This window comes from Haliotis rubra, unplaced genomic scaffold (genome assembly GCF_003918875.1).
Source record: "Haliotis rubra isolate DU_JTF1 unplaced genomic scaffold, ASM391887v1 Scf690, whole genome shotgun sequence".
Lineage (NCBI taxonomy): Eukaryota > Metazoa > Mollusca > Gastropoda > Lepetellida > Haliotidae > Haliotis > Haliotis rubra.
This window is the reverse complement of record NW_025767402.1, coordinates 116,782-133,518: the sequence shown is the minus strand read 5'-3', so window position 1 is coordinate 133,518 and position 16,737 is coordinate 116,782.

The window sequence follows — 16,737 nt, the reverse complement described above, 5'->3', positions numbered from 1 at the left end:
CGAAAGCATATATTGCGATACGTATTGCAATATATTGCAAGAATATGTTTTTCATAAAAAAATACTTTTAATTGAGTTAATGCTTGATTTATAAAGCAAAACCACAACACAATCACTATGCCTGATTAAGCTTTAATAAAAAACATGTTAAAATGAAGGAAACAAGGAAAAGAACAATTTAACATCAACACAGTGGTTACTAGTTTGAACTAGTTTCTCCACTGTCGAAAAAGCCCTGAGATTTTAGACAGCAACTTGACCTGGTCAGGAATATATCAGGGATCACTGGTCAATAATGAGTAAATATATATATAACATTCAGATCCTAAACATTGCGAAACACTTGAACAAAAATTAAGAAAACAACTTCAAACCGAACTTAACTTGATTTCCGGTGTGAAAAAAGGAAATATCTGAAGATTTCAGAATGTTACGAAGTTTTCCGGATGCTTGTTGAAAAACCGGTTTTCGATCCGGGTATCGCAATACGTATCGATTTCATGTCTGAACCGGTAAATACCGGTAAACCGGTTGTATTGCGCAGTCCTAGTTCATGTTCTTAGATCTCTTCCCAATCATCTGAATGTTTTCATAACAAAACTGAATAATTAATCATTTCTATTGATATGGATTGATAAGAACGACAAGATAAAGCGAATTAATTTAATGCGCAAAAATGAAGTTGATGGTATAAAAATGGTTGATGTCAAAACATTTATTGGTTGACCAAACAATTGCATGTTTAAGAAGATACGTGTCAAAGTCTAATTGCAATAGTTTAGTTGGATTCCCTTTAAAAGACATTCTTCAATTAGGTCCAAATATTAGTAAACAATACAAAATCGAAAACCCGTTTTGGAAAGATGCACTCAATGCATGGAATAGATATATTAAAGCCCATGAATGGAACAACGATATAAATGAAATTTTATGCAACCTATTTGGCTTTATCACCTGTGTAATCACCCTAATTTGATTATATTTAACTGGTCCCAAAAAGGAATATTACATATTTAGGATATTTGTCATGACCCTGATTTCCTAACATTTTCAGAACTTAAAGCAAAATTTGATGTTCGGGGTAGGGTTCTTTGATCTAAATCGTGTTCTTCTCAGTATATCAAAAAAAGGAAAATTATACGAACAACTAAATCAAAATTGTCAATATGTTCCCGTTGGAATTATTTGAACAAATCTAGTAAAGGCTCAAGGTGATTTTATGATCACTTCATATCTGAAAATAAATTTCCTAAAGTCTGTGACAAATGGGACAGCGAATTGAATGATAATATAATCTGGAAGACCATATTTCTACAATATAGACAATCTGACCAAGATACAAAACACCTCGAGTTTCAATATAATTTTTTATATAAAACCATTTACACAAAGAGAGTTGCTTAAAATGAAACTAGTTGATATCGATTTATGTTGATCATGTGTTTCAGTAAGAGTAAACATAGAATATGGAATATAATATCACCAGCGTTGTGACTGTGATGACTTTGTCATACGATAATGCAGCGCTTGCATTCTATTGTGATTCCACATCCATCCTCCACACACTGGGAGAAACAACGTACACCTTTCTGATAAAATATCTACCTTCCATACAGACCATTCCACATCCATCCTCCACACACTGGGAGAAACACCGTACTCTTTTCTGGTAAAAGACCTACCTTCCAGACAGACCATTCCACATGCATCCGCCACACATTGAGATGTCTCACTGCACACCTTGGATCCACAGGATCGAGTGGGGACCTGTAGAATGAAATAAAGATATTAAATAGGTTTGTTATCGAATGTCCATACTGGACATTTACAGACAAAACATAACCTTTTGTATGCCTCAATACGTAAAGCATAAGTGATTTAAAATTACCGTCGGGGAATTCAATCTACTGTACTTGTAAATGGCTATGGTATTGATATGTTTGATATTCCTGGAGGGGGTCGATAAGGCTATCCCCTTTCGCCCCATGTAATCTTCTTACGTGCCGAAATACTCGAAACACAGATAAGAAATTTCAAAAATATCAAATGCATAAGGTAGTATGGAATACTTGCTTTTCTTAATGATACTACAATGTATACATAAACGTCTGATCTGAACGTTGTAGTTTTTGCTGCATTAAAGGTCAATATATATATTAGAAGCAACTCGACTCAACAAGAATATAATAAATCCCTAGCTGTAATCTTATTTGGGACCAAATGCCATTTGACCATGCTGATCTATAACATGTGAAACACTTACAGTTTTCCCAAAAATTATTAAGAAAAATCTTTGTTTCCTAATACTGATAATAGAATTCTAAAATAGGTGTTACATTATGTAGTAAGGTACTCAATATGGGATGTAACTCTTGTAGGCTTAAGAATGAACCTTACTACATCAAGAGTTATCAGAATGAGATGATTAATAGAGGAAGTCCTCAGGTATGCAATGATACCCTTAGACAAGAATTATTAAAACTCAACTTGGTAAAAAAGTGTGGAATTCCCTCACCATTGATGAAAGATGCGCAAAAAGAAAGACGTTTAAACTGGTGTAGGACTCACGAAAATCAAGATTGGGATAATGTTTTCTTTTCTGATGAAAGTTCTGTCTGGCTTTTTCCGAACTGTGAGAAAATTTGGACAAACGACACTGTGAAACCTATGTACCAACGCCCAAAACAGGCCGAAATTTCATATGTTGGGTGGGATATCATCACGTGGTGTGACGCCGTTGTGTATTTTCACTTGAAATTTGATGAAGGAACGACATGTTGCCATCTCAAATGATCACCTCCTTCCAACGGCCCGACCACTGTACGGAGATAATTAGATTTGGCAGCATGATAACCACCCAAAACACACTGCGGGCTACACAAAACAATGGTTGTCTGACGGAATTGTTCCAGTCTTAGACTGAGCCAGCTACAGCCTAGATCTTAACCCTGCTGAAAATGTTGGGGGTCTACTGAAGGACAGGAATAAACCAAACAGGAGTTAGAAATATTGAGGATATGAAGAAAGAAGTGGTCGAATTTTGGAATACGCTGTCACACGATTTCCTACAAACTTTGATCGGTAGTGTACCTAGACGCATTCAGTCGTGTATTGCAGGACAAGGAGGTCTCACAAAGTACTGAAAAGACACTAAAACTGTCAGAGCATCATATCTCAACATATTCATTTAAGTAAAACTTCTTTAGTTTATATACATGTAGTAGATACTTGCCAAAACAACTTTCTCAATAATTTCTTGGAATACGATATGTTGATATAGTCCTTTAGTCGTCTATAGTTGCAAACGATAAACAGAAGTAGAAAAGAAAACTACTTTTGTGTTGACAGAAAACTGATTTGTATGGATAGTCAACTTCTTTATTGCAATGAGTGCGACGTTTCGGTGTAGGTACTTGCTTGATAACGGTGTTAGTATTTACACCGAAACGTCGCACTCATTGCAATAAAGAAGTTGACTATGCATACAAATCAGTTTTCCCTCATCTTCACAACTTCTAAAATGCCTCTCAAAGAAAATACTTTTGTTTTGTTATAAATATTAACATTTCAATGCATAAATATCTGTTTATGTTACAACCTAAAAAATATCATGTAGGTATAAAGGTGTTTGGCACGGCTGGAAGCTTTTGCGCTCGATTAAATCTTCAAACATCATCACACACTAACAAATTTCACACATGAACACACACATGCATATAAAGACACACATACATATCAACACACACTGACGCCTATAAACACACTGAAACACATCTACACACAATGACACACATGTACGTATACACACACTGACACACATCTTAACACACGGACGCACATCGACAGAATGATACACATCTTTACACACTGACACATATAAACACACATGTACACATCTACACACAGACACATATGTACACACACTGACAGCAACACAAATTTACATACACTGACAGGCATCTACATACACTGACACTCATCTAGTGGGAAAATAAAAAATATTCATTCATTCTTTTAGTCATCTTCACACATGTACATTATCTGACATACATGTACACACACTGACGAACAATTACACACACTGACAAACATCTACATACACTGACAATCATCTACACACATGCACTGAAGTACATCAACACACACAAACACACATCTACATATACGTACACAAACTGACACACACGTACGTACATACACTGACACACATCAACACACTGACGCCTATCTACACAAGTGTACATAAAGTGACACACATCTGCACACACGGACACACATTTACACATACACTGGCAGACATCAACACATTGACACATATCCACACACATCTATACCCACATCTACACACTGACACATACCTACACACTGACATAAATCTGCACACACGTATACACCCTGACATACATTTACTCACATCTACACACACTGACACATCTACATACATATACATACACTGACGTACATCTACACACACTGTCACACATCTGTACACACTGACACATATCTACACACTGACACATACCTACATACTGACATAAATTTGCACACATGTATACACCCTAACATACATTTACTCACATCTACACACATGCACATGTGATGTACATCTACACACACTGACACACATCTGTACACACTGGCACATATCTACACACTGACACATACCTAAACACTGACATAAATCTGCACACACGTCTACACCCTTACATACATTTACGCACATCTACACACACTGACACATCCACAGACACTGACACATCTACACACATGTACATACACTGACACATATATACACACACTGCCACATCTACACACACTGACACATCTACACACATGCACATACACTGACACATCTGCACTCACCTGAAGGCATCTGTATTCATTCATATGACACAAACATAACACAATGACACAAACATAACACAATGACACAAACATAACACAATGACACAAACATAACACAATGACACAAACATAACACAATGAGATAATCATTAGGACGTACTTTGGATTTTCTCGTCTTCTCAGTCTCACCACTTACCCGATGACATGAGGCAAAAACAAAGCAGTCCTCGACACAGGCAAGCTGGCAGAACTTCATGTCAATATTTCTGAAAACTACAAATCTACCTTTCATTTTCTCTGTCAACTGAAGTCCACATTCATTTGATTCAATCGAGCTACATATGAAAAGTACGACCATGGCGTAAAAAGTTGCTGAAAAAGCAATCTGCAGACTGCTATTTGAACACATGACCATCGTGAAGTTGTAGACGGCAATCAGATGATGTAAGACAGGCTTTACAGGTGACTGCAGGGAATCTGATCGCTGAATCTAAGCCGCTGTTTCCATAACATATCTTGACGCCACTCTGAAAATAGCGTACATGTTGAAATATTTTCGGATATGAGAAATCCAGATACTGTTGATCATCCGCCATCAACACCTGTCTCCTTCCATGTCTCCCATTACCCCATGAGTGAGGTAAACGTCAAATAGAAATAAACTGAACTGCAAAAGAAACGTCACACCGATAGAGGTTTCTTAAAAGCATATATTTTTTATTCAGTCTAATTAACAATCAAAACGGTGCATTGAGATCAAACTTGTCAATTATGGTTAACACATTTTCGGGAATCACATTTAGAGTTCACACAAACAAAATCGCCAAAAATTGTACCATTAAGATAGCCCAAAGTGAGTATCGTGTGTGGCCTCCATTGGCATCGATGATAGCGTTGCATCGTCTGTACATGGAATGAATTAGCCCGTTGATGAAGGCCATAGGCACTTGGGTCCATGCTCTACGAAATGCCTGGTCGAGTCCAGCCGCAGTTGTCGGCCTTGGTTGGAGGTCGCTCAGTCTTCTTTGAATATCGTCCCAAAAACATTCTATTGGACTTAAATCCGGACTGAGCGCAGGCCATTGTAGGGTTTGGATGTCCTGTTGTTTTGGGACGTCCAATGTTGCTCTGACAGTGTGGGCACAAGCGTTGTCTTGCTGGAAGATTTGATTCCTGTGCCATCCAAAATGTAGTACAACGTGGGGTCTAATGGCTTGGTAAATATAGCGAGCAGCTTTCAAGCCATTTCCTCATCCTGGACCGAGATTCTGGAACACCACGGTGACAACACTCTAGTTGAGACCGATTGCACCCTGCACCATGATGCTTGGACAACCCCCGCGAGTCTCTTTCAGCAATATACACATAGGAAAACAGTTCACCACGACTTCGCCATACTCTCAGTGGTGAGGACAGTACCACGATATAATCTGTGACACCGGAGGTTTGTTCCACGCAAACGTCGACGCACTGTATCGGCACTAATTGGTCTGTTGTGAGTCCCAACGGTCTGGTGTGTTGTTTCCTTCACTCTAGGGAAGCGATCTTGCAGATGGTTGCGCACAATATGCCGGTCTTGACGTTGTGGTGTTATTGAAGGTCGCCCACTGGAAGGAAAGTCTTGGATGCAGCTAATGGCCTGATACTACTCTTACAGTCGGTAGATTGTTCTAATATGAACATTAAAATGATTTGCTACCCTCCGTGCAGTCTGGCCAACTTGCAACCGCCCCAAGACTTCGTTCCTTTGATCTCTCGTAAGTCGTTGCATGGCGATTGTGTCAAAACAAATATGATTTCAGGCGACTTTGGGACTCGCGTTCATTGGTAGGGAACCTTTTACCACGTCTGCCTTTTTCGGTGCTTTTGGTAAATTTGGTCAGAAAACACGGACTATTTAGTCGTTACATCGCTCTATTAAGTGATCAGATGGCACTTTTTAGTGGTTATATCGCACTATTAAGTGATCAGATCACAATATAAATTGAACAGATCGCACGATTTAGTTCTAATATCGCACTATTTGGTTCTTAGATCGCACTATTAAGTGGTCAGATCGCACATTTAAGTGATCAGATCGCATTATTTCGTTGTTAGATCGCGCTATTAAGTGATGAGATCGCATTATTTACTGGTTAGACTGCACTATTTAGTGATCAGATGGCACTATTTAGTGATCAGATCGCAGTGTTGGGTGGTCAGATCGCACTATTGAGTTCATTTTCCACAGTTACTGAGATATTTAGAAAGTTACAGATATTACTACCAAATTCTTCTACCAAATATCTTCGCTATGTTTCCACGACTATACAATGTTTGAGGTTAGGTTATTCATTTTGACAATACATTTATTTGTGTTTAAGACTTTGAGTCAAAATGACATAAAAATACACATACAACAATATCCCATTTTTATTCGCACATGCCTCTCTGCAACTGAATACACCTCTAAGAAACATAATCAATATCTGATACTCACTCAATGTTCTGTTTTCAAATCAAATATTACCCATGAAGGTCCTGGTAAGAATATTGGCCTTCAGTAACCCATGCCTGTCGTAAGAGGCGACTAGCGGGATCGGGTGGTCAGGCTGACTGACTTGGTTGACACATGTCATCGTATCCCTGTTGCGTAGATCGATGCTGATGCTGTTGATCACTGGACTGTCTGGTCGATTATTTACAGACCGCCGCCATATAGCTGGAATATGACTGAGTACGGCGTAAAATTAAATTCACTCCACTCACCGTCAAATAAATTTCAAACATATGTAAGTTTCATAAGTAAGAAGCCATCATGGTCATTTAAAATAGATTTATTTAAAAAAACACATGAAACAGGAAACATTTTGACAGCGTTTTATGCAGGTGACATTTACATTGTAACACAATTTAGCGATGGTCAGTATTTCCAACAGTTCAAAGAAAATGTCTGTGAATAACAGACATTCATGAAACGAGGTCTTAATGCGTTCCCCAGACCTGCAATGTGAACCCTATACAAATGTCACATTCAAGCACCACAAATACTATTGAAAGGCAATTGCAGTTGTTTTTAAATATAATTAATAAGTGATGTTCAGAAAATGGTGTCAATTTTTCAAAATCTGGAAGGAACTGCAATCATTTTGTCGAAAATATACTACTGATAAGGACCCGGATGTATTTCTAGATGGACACCCTATTAAAGTTGTAAAGGAAGCTAAGTTCGACGAACACTGGACCCTTGACGTTTGAAGAATAAATGCCTGGAGGCACATATTTTAAAGTCGCTTCAAACTCGAAGTGGAAGGGATAAGAAAACCTTCCTCCACTTGTAGAGAGCATCAGATCTATACTTGATTACGGCTCCATCATTTATGGTGGGGCTTGAAAACGCAGTTTAGACTTACGAGACTCTGTTCATCACCAAGGCGTGAGTTTCTGCCTTGGAGTCTTCAGAACATCGACAATTCCTAGTTTGAAAGTAGAGGCTGAGGAGCCGTCCCTAACACTACGCCGTCTTAAATTATGAAATCCAATACTGCACATGACTGTATTTTTATCCTGTTTATGAAGAAATTTACAAAGAAAACTAATCTCCTGCTCCACTACTTGGAATAATACTACAATCTGATATTTCTGCTGCTGAAATGGATGTCAATAATATAGCCCCAAATCAGCTTTTCTCTTCGCCATCATGGCAATTAGTAAGACCAAAGCTGGATCTAACACAACCAACACTTTGTTTCTGAAACAAACCCACTTATGTACCAACAACAGTAAAATGAATTTGGAAACACTTATGATACTTGCAAATCTATATTCACGGATGGATCCAAAGATGGTGGCAAAGTTGCTAGTGCCACCGTTGGTTGGATCCACAGCAATATCTTCAAGATTATCCGATGACAGCTCTATATTTACAGCAGGGGCTAATGCCATATTGACAGCTCTAAAATATACTGAGGGAGTGAGTGAGTGAGTGAGTTAAAATTTAACGTCACATCGGCAATATTTCAGCCATATCGTGACGAGAACAATTAATTTTATGCATAATAAGCAAGGGCAAACTATAAAAACCTGTCAACGAAGGACAGTAAAATAACTAGATTATCACAGATTCGAATTTAAAACTAGCAATCAAATCTAAAACAGTCTAACTATAGGACAATACAAGGTAAAAACCGGCTATATATTGCCAACAACTGAAGGTAGATCACCATACTAGGGACCATGGGGACTTACAGTACATTGGCTTCCTGCATGGACCCTAGCTGGGTTTACACCATCCCCTCAGCTATTCGCAATGTTAGATAATCTAGCCATAAATTAAACGAACATATATTCTACGATTAAAAGAGTAGTAGGTTTAAATTTACTTTGAATGTTTTGGGACTTACGTACCCTCTCAGGAGGACAATAATTTTACGCTACTTCAACCCCCTTTGAGGGCACTGCCACTCACAATCTAAGTTACTAATCAAATCTAACAATAATTAAAATACATAAATGTACAGAACATATTAATCAAAATTCATTCATTAAATCAATTTCTTTTAAAAAGCCAATAATTAGATGAAAATTAACAGTGTTAAAAAGATCCTTAACTGATATACTGAGGGAAAGAAATAAGGGATCACATGAAAGTACAAGTGTTCCCTTATTTTTTCCAGGTTTCTTCACAAGCTATGCGATACGAAACTTGTGAAGAAACCTTGGAAAAAAATAAAGGAACACTTGTCCTTTCAAGTGATCCCTTAAAACATGTCTTCTAGACGTCCACTTTTAATAGAAAGTATTGAATTATTTAATGTTCTTGCTACTGGCCAATACGACATCGTCTTTTGTTCGTTACCCAACCATGCTGAAATCAGTGCTTACACGATGGCTGATGCTGCAGCTTATCCCATGCAGTGATTATTAACCTGTCATTAGATGTTACATACGGGATCTAATCCAAAAGAAGTGGGACACCCAAGTAGGTGTCAATACACTACATGAAATTAAGCCATATATTGGTTATACCTACTTGGGTTCTCAGTCCAAATTTGTGGACATCATTATACGACGATGTTGTATTGGCCATGATTATTTGCTTAAAGGTGAGAATCCTCCATTTTGTGTCCCTTGCGTGACTGTATTAATTTTTCCATCACATGGGATAAATATTTCAAAGTTGCAACCTTGAAGGATCTTTTTAATATTAGTTTACATATAGTAATTGGGTTTTATAAAAGATATCGAATTGATTGACACAATTTGATAAGCATCTAACAGTAAGTAAATCTTTTACTTTGAAAGAGACCCTGAGAGGGAACGTAAGTCTTATTTCATTCAAAGTATTTTCCATTCTCCGAATTTTAATCGTAGATTTTTTTTGTTGCACGGCTAATTTGTTCCCAAATCGCCAAGGTATGATGTAAATGCAGCGGCCCATGCAAGTAGCAAGGTATTGTAAGTACCCGTGGTCCTTAATATGGCAGTACTAAGTAATCAGTACTAGTACTATTTCTCAGGAAACCACATCGATGTAATGAGATTATGGATTTCCAAACACCAAACCATTTATTTATTTAAAATTCGTTCCCTTGTTTTACCGACACAAACTATTAAATATACTGGTGATAATTAGATGCATCTATATGGTCCCAGTCAGACTTTGGCAAAAGAACTACAATGGCATCATGCCACGAAGGAGAAAAATGTCCTGAAAGCCATAAGTGTTACAATATTTTTGAAAAGGTTTTGACACATGATTCAGGGAAATGCTGCAGGAGCTGATGGTGTGTGTTATCAGCTGTTGTTGTATTAAGAGCTTGATCAAGGGCGGTAGGTAACTCATGGAGGGAAAAACTTCGGTAGTAGTTCAGTGGCAGTACTTATACGATATAATAGCAGAGATTATAGAACAGAAATCAGTGGTGATAACATTCTCCTCCGTGAAACAGTGGTCAGGCCTCCAGAAAAGATCTGGGCTGAAAATCAAGTGATGATAACATTCACCTCGGTGCAACGGTAGTCAGGCCTCCAGAATAGACCTGAGCTGAAAATCAAGTGATGATAACATTCACCTCGGTGCAACAGTAGCCAGACCTCCAGAATAGACCTGAGCTGAAAATCATGATGAGTGAACATGACCTCGGTGCATTCCACCTCGAGTAGACCTGAGCAGAAAATCAGCCAGGCACCTCGGTGCAACAGTAGACCTGAGCTGAGAATCAAGTGGTGATACCAAAATCAAGTGATGATAACATTCACCTCGGTGCAACAGTAGCCAGGCCTCCAGAGTAGACCTGAGCTGAAAATCAAGTGATGATAACATTCACCTCGGTGGAACAGTAGCCAGGCCTCCAGAGTAGACCTGAGCTGAAAATCAAGTGGTGATAACATTCACCTTGGTGTACCAGTAGTCAGGCCTCCAGAGTAGACCTGAGCTGAGAATCAAGTGGTGATAACATTCACCTAGGTGCAACAGTAGTCAGGCCTCCAGGGTATATGTTATTGACAAGGGAGTCGGGGATACTAAATATATTGTGTTTACGAATATATTGTTTTTCCTTTTAACAATTCGATACGCATGTGCTCCAATGAAATGGCATTGTAGCTAACTCAGCTTGTTGCCACTGCAGGTCTTCTAGATTTTCTATCTGCTTGTGATACAGATATTGTATCTGCTTGTGATACAGATATTGTATCTGCTTAGATATTGATCTGCTAGATATTGGCTTGTGATCTGCTTGTGATATAGATATTGTATCTGCTTGTGATATAGATATGCTGTGATCTGCTTGTGATATAGATATTGGATCTGCTTGTGATCTGCTTGTGATATTGTATCTGCTGTAGATATTAGATCTGCTTGTGATATAGATATTGTATCTGCTTGTGATATAGATATTGTATCTGCTTGTGATATAGATATTGGATCTGCTTGTGGTGTAGATATTGTATTTGCTTGTGATGTTGATATTGTATCTGCTTGTGATATAGATATTAGATCTGCTTGTGATATATTGATAGATTGTATCTGCTTGTGATATAGATATTGTATCTGCTTGTGATATAGATATTGCATCTGCTTTGGATCTGTGATATAGATATTGGATCTGCTTGTGATATAGATATTGTATCTGCTTGTATAGATATAGATATTGAATCTGCTTGTGGTATAGAAATTGTATATGCTTGTGGTATAGATATATTGTATCTTGTGATATAGATATTGCATCGCTTGTGATATAGATATTGTATCTGCTTGTGATATAGATATTGAATCTGCTTGTGGTATAGATATTGTATATGCTTGTGATATAGATATTGTATCTGCTTGTGATATAGATATTGAATCTGCTTGTGATATAGATATTGTATATGATTGTGATATAGATATTGTATCTGCTTGTGATATAGATATTGGATCTGCTTTTGATATAGATGTTGTATCTAGTTGTGATATAGATATTGTATCTGCTTGTGATATAGATATTTTATCATCCAAATCTGTGTTCCACAGGAGATATCGCTTGTGTGAGATCAAACGATATCTCCTAAGAGATATCGTTTTGACAGTAGATTTTGTACAATGCCCTGACAATGCTATGACGTCATGTAATTGATGACGTCACAATGCTATGATATCGCTGCACTGCAAGTGTAATGGCAGTACCATGTTCAGAGCTGTACATTTTTCATTGAAAATTAATGAAGAGTGATTTTGGATGATAAATAGAAATTCACCCTCGTGTCTTCTGATATCAAATATATCAACACTCGTTGATAAAGTAAAAATATCCCTCGTGTCTTCTGATATCAATAGATATATCAACACTCGTTGATAAAGTAAAAATATCCTCGGCAAGCCTCGGATATTTGTAACTTTATCAACTCGTGTTGATATAATTGATATCAGAAGACACTTGGGTGAGATTCTCTATGTATCTGCATGTGGTATAGATATTGTATCTGCTTGTGATATAGATATTGTATCTGCTTGTGATGTGGATATTGTATCTGCTTGTGGTATAGATATTGTATCTGCTTGTGATATAGATATTGAATATGCTTGTGGTATAAATATTGTAACTGCTTGTGATTTAGATATTGGATCTGCTTTTGATATAGATGTTGTATCTGCTTGTGATGTAGATTTTGTATCTGCTTGTCATATAGATATTGTATATGATTGTGATATAGATATTGTATCTGCTTGTGATATAGATATTGTATCTGCTTGTGATATTGATATTGTATCTGCTTGTGAGATAGATATTCTATCTGCTTGTGATTTAGATATTGTCCCTGCTTGTGATATAGATATTGTATCTGCTTGTGATATAGATATTGGATCTGCTTGTGATGTAGATATTGGATCTGCTTGTGATGTAGATATTGTATCTGCTTGTGAGATAGACACTTAATCTGCTTGTGATATAGATATTGTATCTGCTTGTGATGTAGATATTGTATCTGCTTGTGATATAGATATTGTATCTGCTTGTGATATAGATATTGTATCTGCTTGTGATATAGATATTGTATCTGCTTGTGATATAGATATTGATATGCTTGTGATAGATATTAGATCTGCTTGTGATATAGATATTGTATCTGCTTGTGATATAGATATTGTATCTGCTTGTGATATAGATATTGCATCTGCTTGTGATATAGATATTGTATCTGCTTGTGATATAGATATTGGATCTGCTTGTGATATAGATATTGGATCTGCTTGTGATGTAGATATTGTATCTGCTTGTGAGATAGACACTTAATCTGCTTGTGATATAGATATTGTATCTGCTTGTGATGTAGATATTGTATCTGCTTGTGATATAGATATTGTATCTGCTTGTGATATAGATATATGATCTGCTTGTGATGTAGATATTGTATCAAAGCAACACTATTCTGAAATATTGCTAGTTCAAAGCTACACTTTTCTGAAATTTTACTTTCCGTCGATGTCAAGTTGAAACAGGAGGTTCAACATATGCTTGACATATATAGCATTAAACTAAACTATGGTGAGTGGACTTCACCTGGTATTGTGAAGACGAAGTCTAATGTACGTTCATTAGGCTGTTTCTGAAACTGACTTTTATACAATACTTGCATAGCATCTAGTTCAGGACAGCCATCATCCAAATATTTCTAAAGATCAAACACTAAGTAGTATAGGTAATGGGGAGAAAAGCAAGTGGATGTGCACCAATGTTAAAGCAATGTGAAAAAAGCCTGTGGAGGCCCATTTCGGGTACTTTTCTGTGTATTGGACCACTTTTTGTCCTCTGTTCTCCGCATACAGAAAAATACAAGAACATATGACAACATACAGCCTACGGTAACAGAAGAGAAAAAAAAAGTCTAATGCACACAGTAGTATACAAAATGGGGTTCCGGACGCAATACTCCTCATCGTGGTCTTTCGGTCCAATTCAGCTCACAGCTGTGTGTTGGACTACTCTAGGAGCCTCCAAACAGACTAGAAAGCACCCCAGCTTCAACTCGCTCCCACTCCACACACACACATATACCACCGATGGAAGTGCACTCCAATTAGAGATATGCAGGTGTATGGATATAGAACATTATAGAATGCCAGGAACTAAGCTATCGCAAAAGGTTATTTAAGATCCAATCTGGCAATATGTCTATTCGGGAGGCGAAGAAGAAGTACCATATATCGCAAGCCAGATATATGCGAATCCGAGGCAGTATAGACCCTGAGACACAAACAGAGACACACACCAACACAACTTCTGTCACGGCATGGACAGAGGTCTTTGAGTTGTTGCTAGAGGAGCGTCCCCATTTGTTCCTTTCCACCAAAGAGAAAAACATCCTAGAGCAATTGGGAAACACAATTTACCAGATCCCCAGGCAGTTTCTCGAACTCTATTGGCTGTGTTTTCTTCGATTCAGATGGCAAAATAGTAGATTTTGTCTCGATATACCAACCAAACCAATTTCAACCTGCAGCAGGCAAACGCAGAATCGTTCTCGACCACTGCCCGGAAACAAAGGACAGACACAACCAATGCACCGACTGTCTCGCTGCTATACCGCAAGTACCTGCCATATTCGACCAAGACAACTCTACTTGCAAGTGCGGCACCAAAGAGCACTGCACTTGCAGCAAGAAATGCGTTATCTGGAAAAACAAAGATACACCTTATACATCCAGGAGCGACTCCCACTAGAGGTTCCAGAAGAAATCAAGATCTCTCAACTGTATCTCAAACATACAGAACCTGTACGACCAAGATTGTTTTGGCTGGTGTCTACGATACAAACACATACTCAACAATTTGGTAGACAATTGCGTATGCGAGAAAATTCTTACTGCAGTTAGCTTGAAAAGCAGACGGAAAAACTACAGTCAAAGGATATGGAAGCGGCAGCACCACCATGCAACAAACACAGAAAAGCTGCAGACATTCCAGAGGGAATCTATGTATGCAAAGGTTTGCAGTAGCCAAACACAGAAGGAAGAACAGACTGTCGCTGCTACTCTCTCTGCCGACTGGAGAAACTTTTGGGGTATATAGCTACAAGATAAAAGAAACTATTCAAGACAACGGTGGAATTGGAAATCTATGGTTGGTTGGTGGGGAGTTTCTGTGTAGGCTAGGCAAAGTCTGCTACTCACCGATTTCAGAAAAGATTAAAGTAGACGAACATACAGAACACAAAAAGTAGTCCAACATACAGAAAAGTAGTCCGACACACAGAAGACAAATAGTGGTCCAACATAGAGAAAAGTAGTCCAACACACAGAAGACAAAAAGTGGTCCAACATACAGAAAAGAAGTCCAACTTATAGAAGACAAAAAGTAGTCCAACATACAGAAAAGTAGTCCGACATATAGAACACAAAAAGTAGTCCAACATAGAGAACACAAAAAGTAGTCCAACATACAGAAAAGTAGTCCAACACACAGAAGACAAATAGTGGTCCAACATACAGAAAAGTAGTCCAACACACAGAAGACAAAAAGTGGTCCAACATACAGAAAAGTAGTCCAACACACAGAAGACAAAAAGTAGTCTAACATACAGAAAAGAAGTCCAACACACAGAAGACAAATAGTGGTCCAACATACAGAAAAGTAGTCCAACACACAGAAGACACAAAGTAGTCCAACATACAGAAAAGAGGTCCAACATATAGAACACAAAAAGTAGTCCAACATTCAGAACACAAAAAGTAGTCCAACATACAGAAAAGTAGTCCAACACACAGAAGACAAAAAGTGGTCCAACATACAGAAAAGTAGTCCAACACACAGAAGACAAAAGTAGTCCAACATACAGAATAGAAGTCCAACACACAGAAGACAAATAGTGGTCCAACATACAGAAACGTAGTCCAACACACAGAAGACACAAAGTAGTCCAACATACAGAAAAGTAGTCCAACATATAGAAGACAAAAGGTTGTCCAATATACAGAACACAAGTGTAGTCCAACACACAGAAGACAAAATACATATTTGGTCAATTTTCTAATGTTTTTGCTACTTTTTTTCGGGTGTGTATATCCAAACTGCTACTATTTGCCACGACTAAGACACAATGTACACAATCTATCTACCACCACATGGTGTACTGAAAACGATCTGCCTACTACAAATACAAACTTGATATAGAAAGGATCTTTTTCGCTTTTTACGAAATCGGTTGCAATAATTTGTTGTTCTGCAAGATGTACAACTTGGTTTTGTTCGCTATTGCCAACACGTGTGTATGTAGCTTTCCATACTGCCATAGCAGCAATAGATATGTACGCCCATTTTTGTATAGTTTGTAGCACATGTCCAATATTTTGCCTCGATATCCACAATCCCCTATCACAGAATATATTCACCATATCCACATTTCATTTTCGGCAAGCCACGAAGAAGGTTG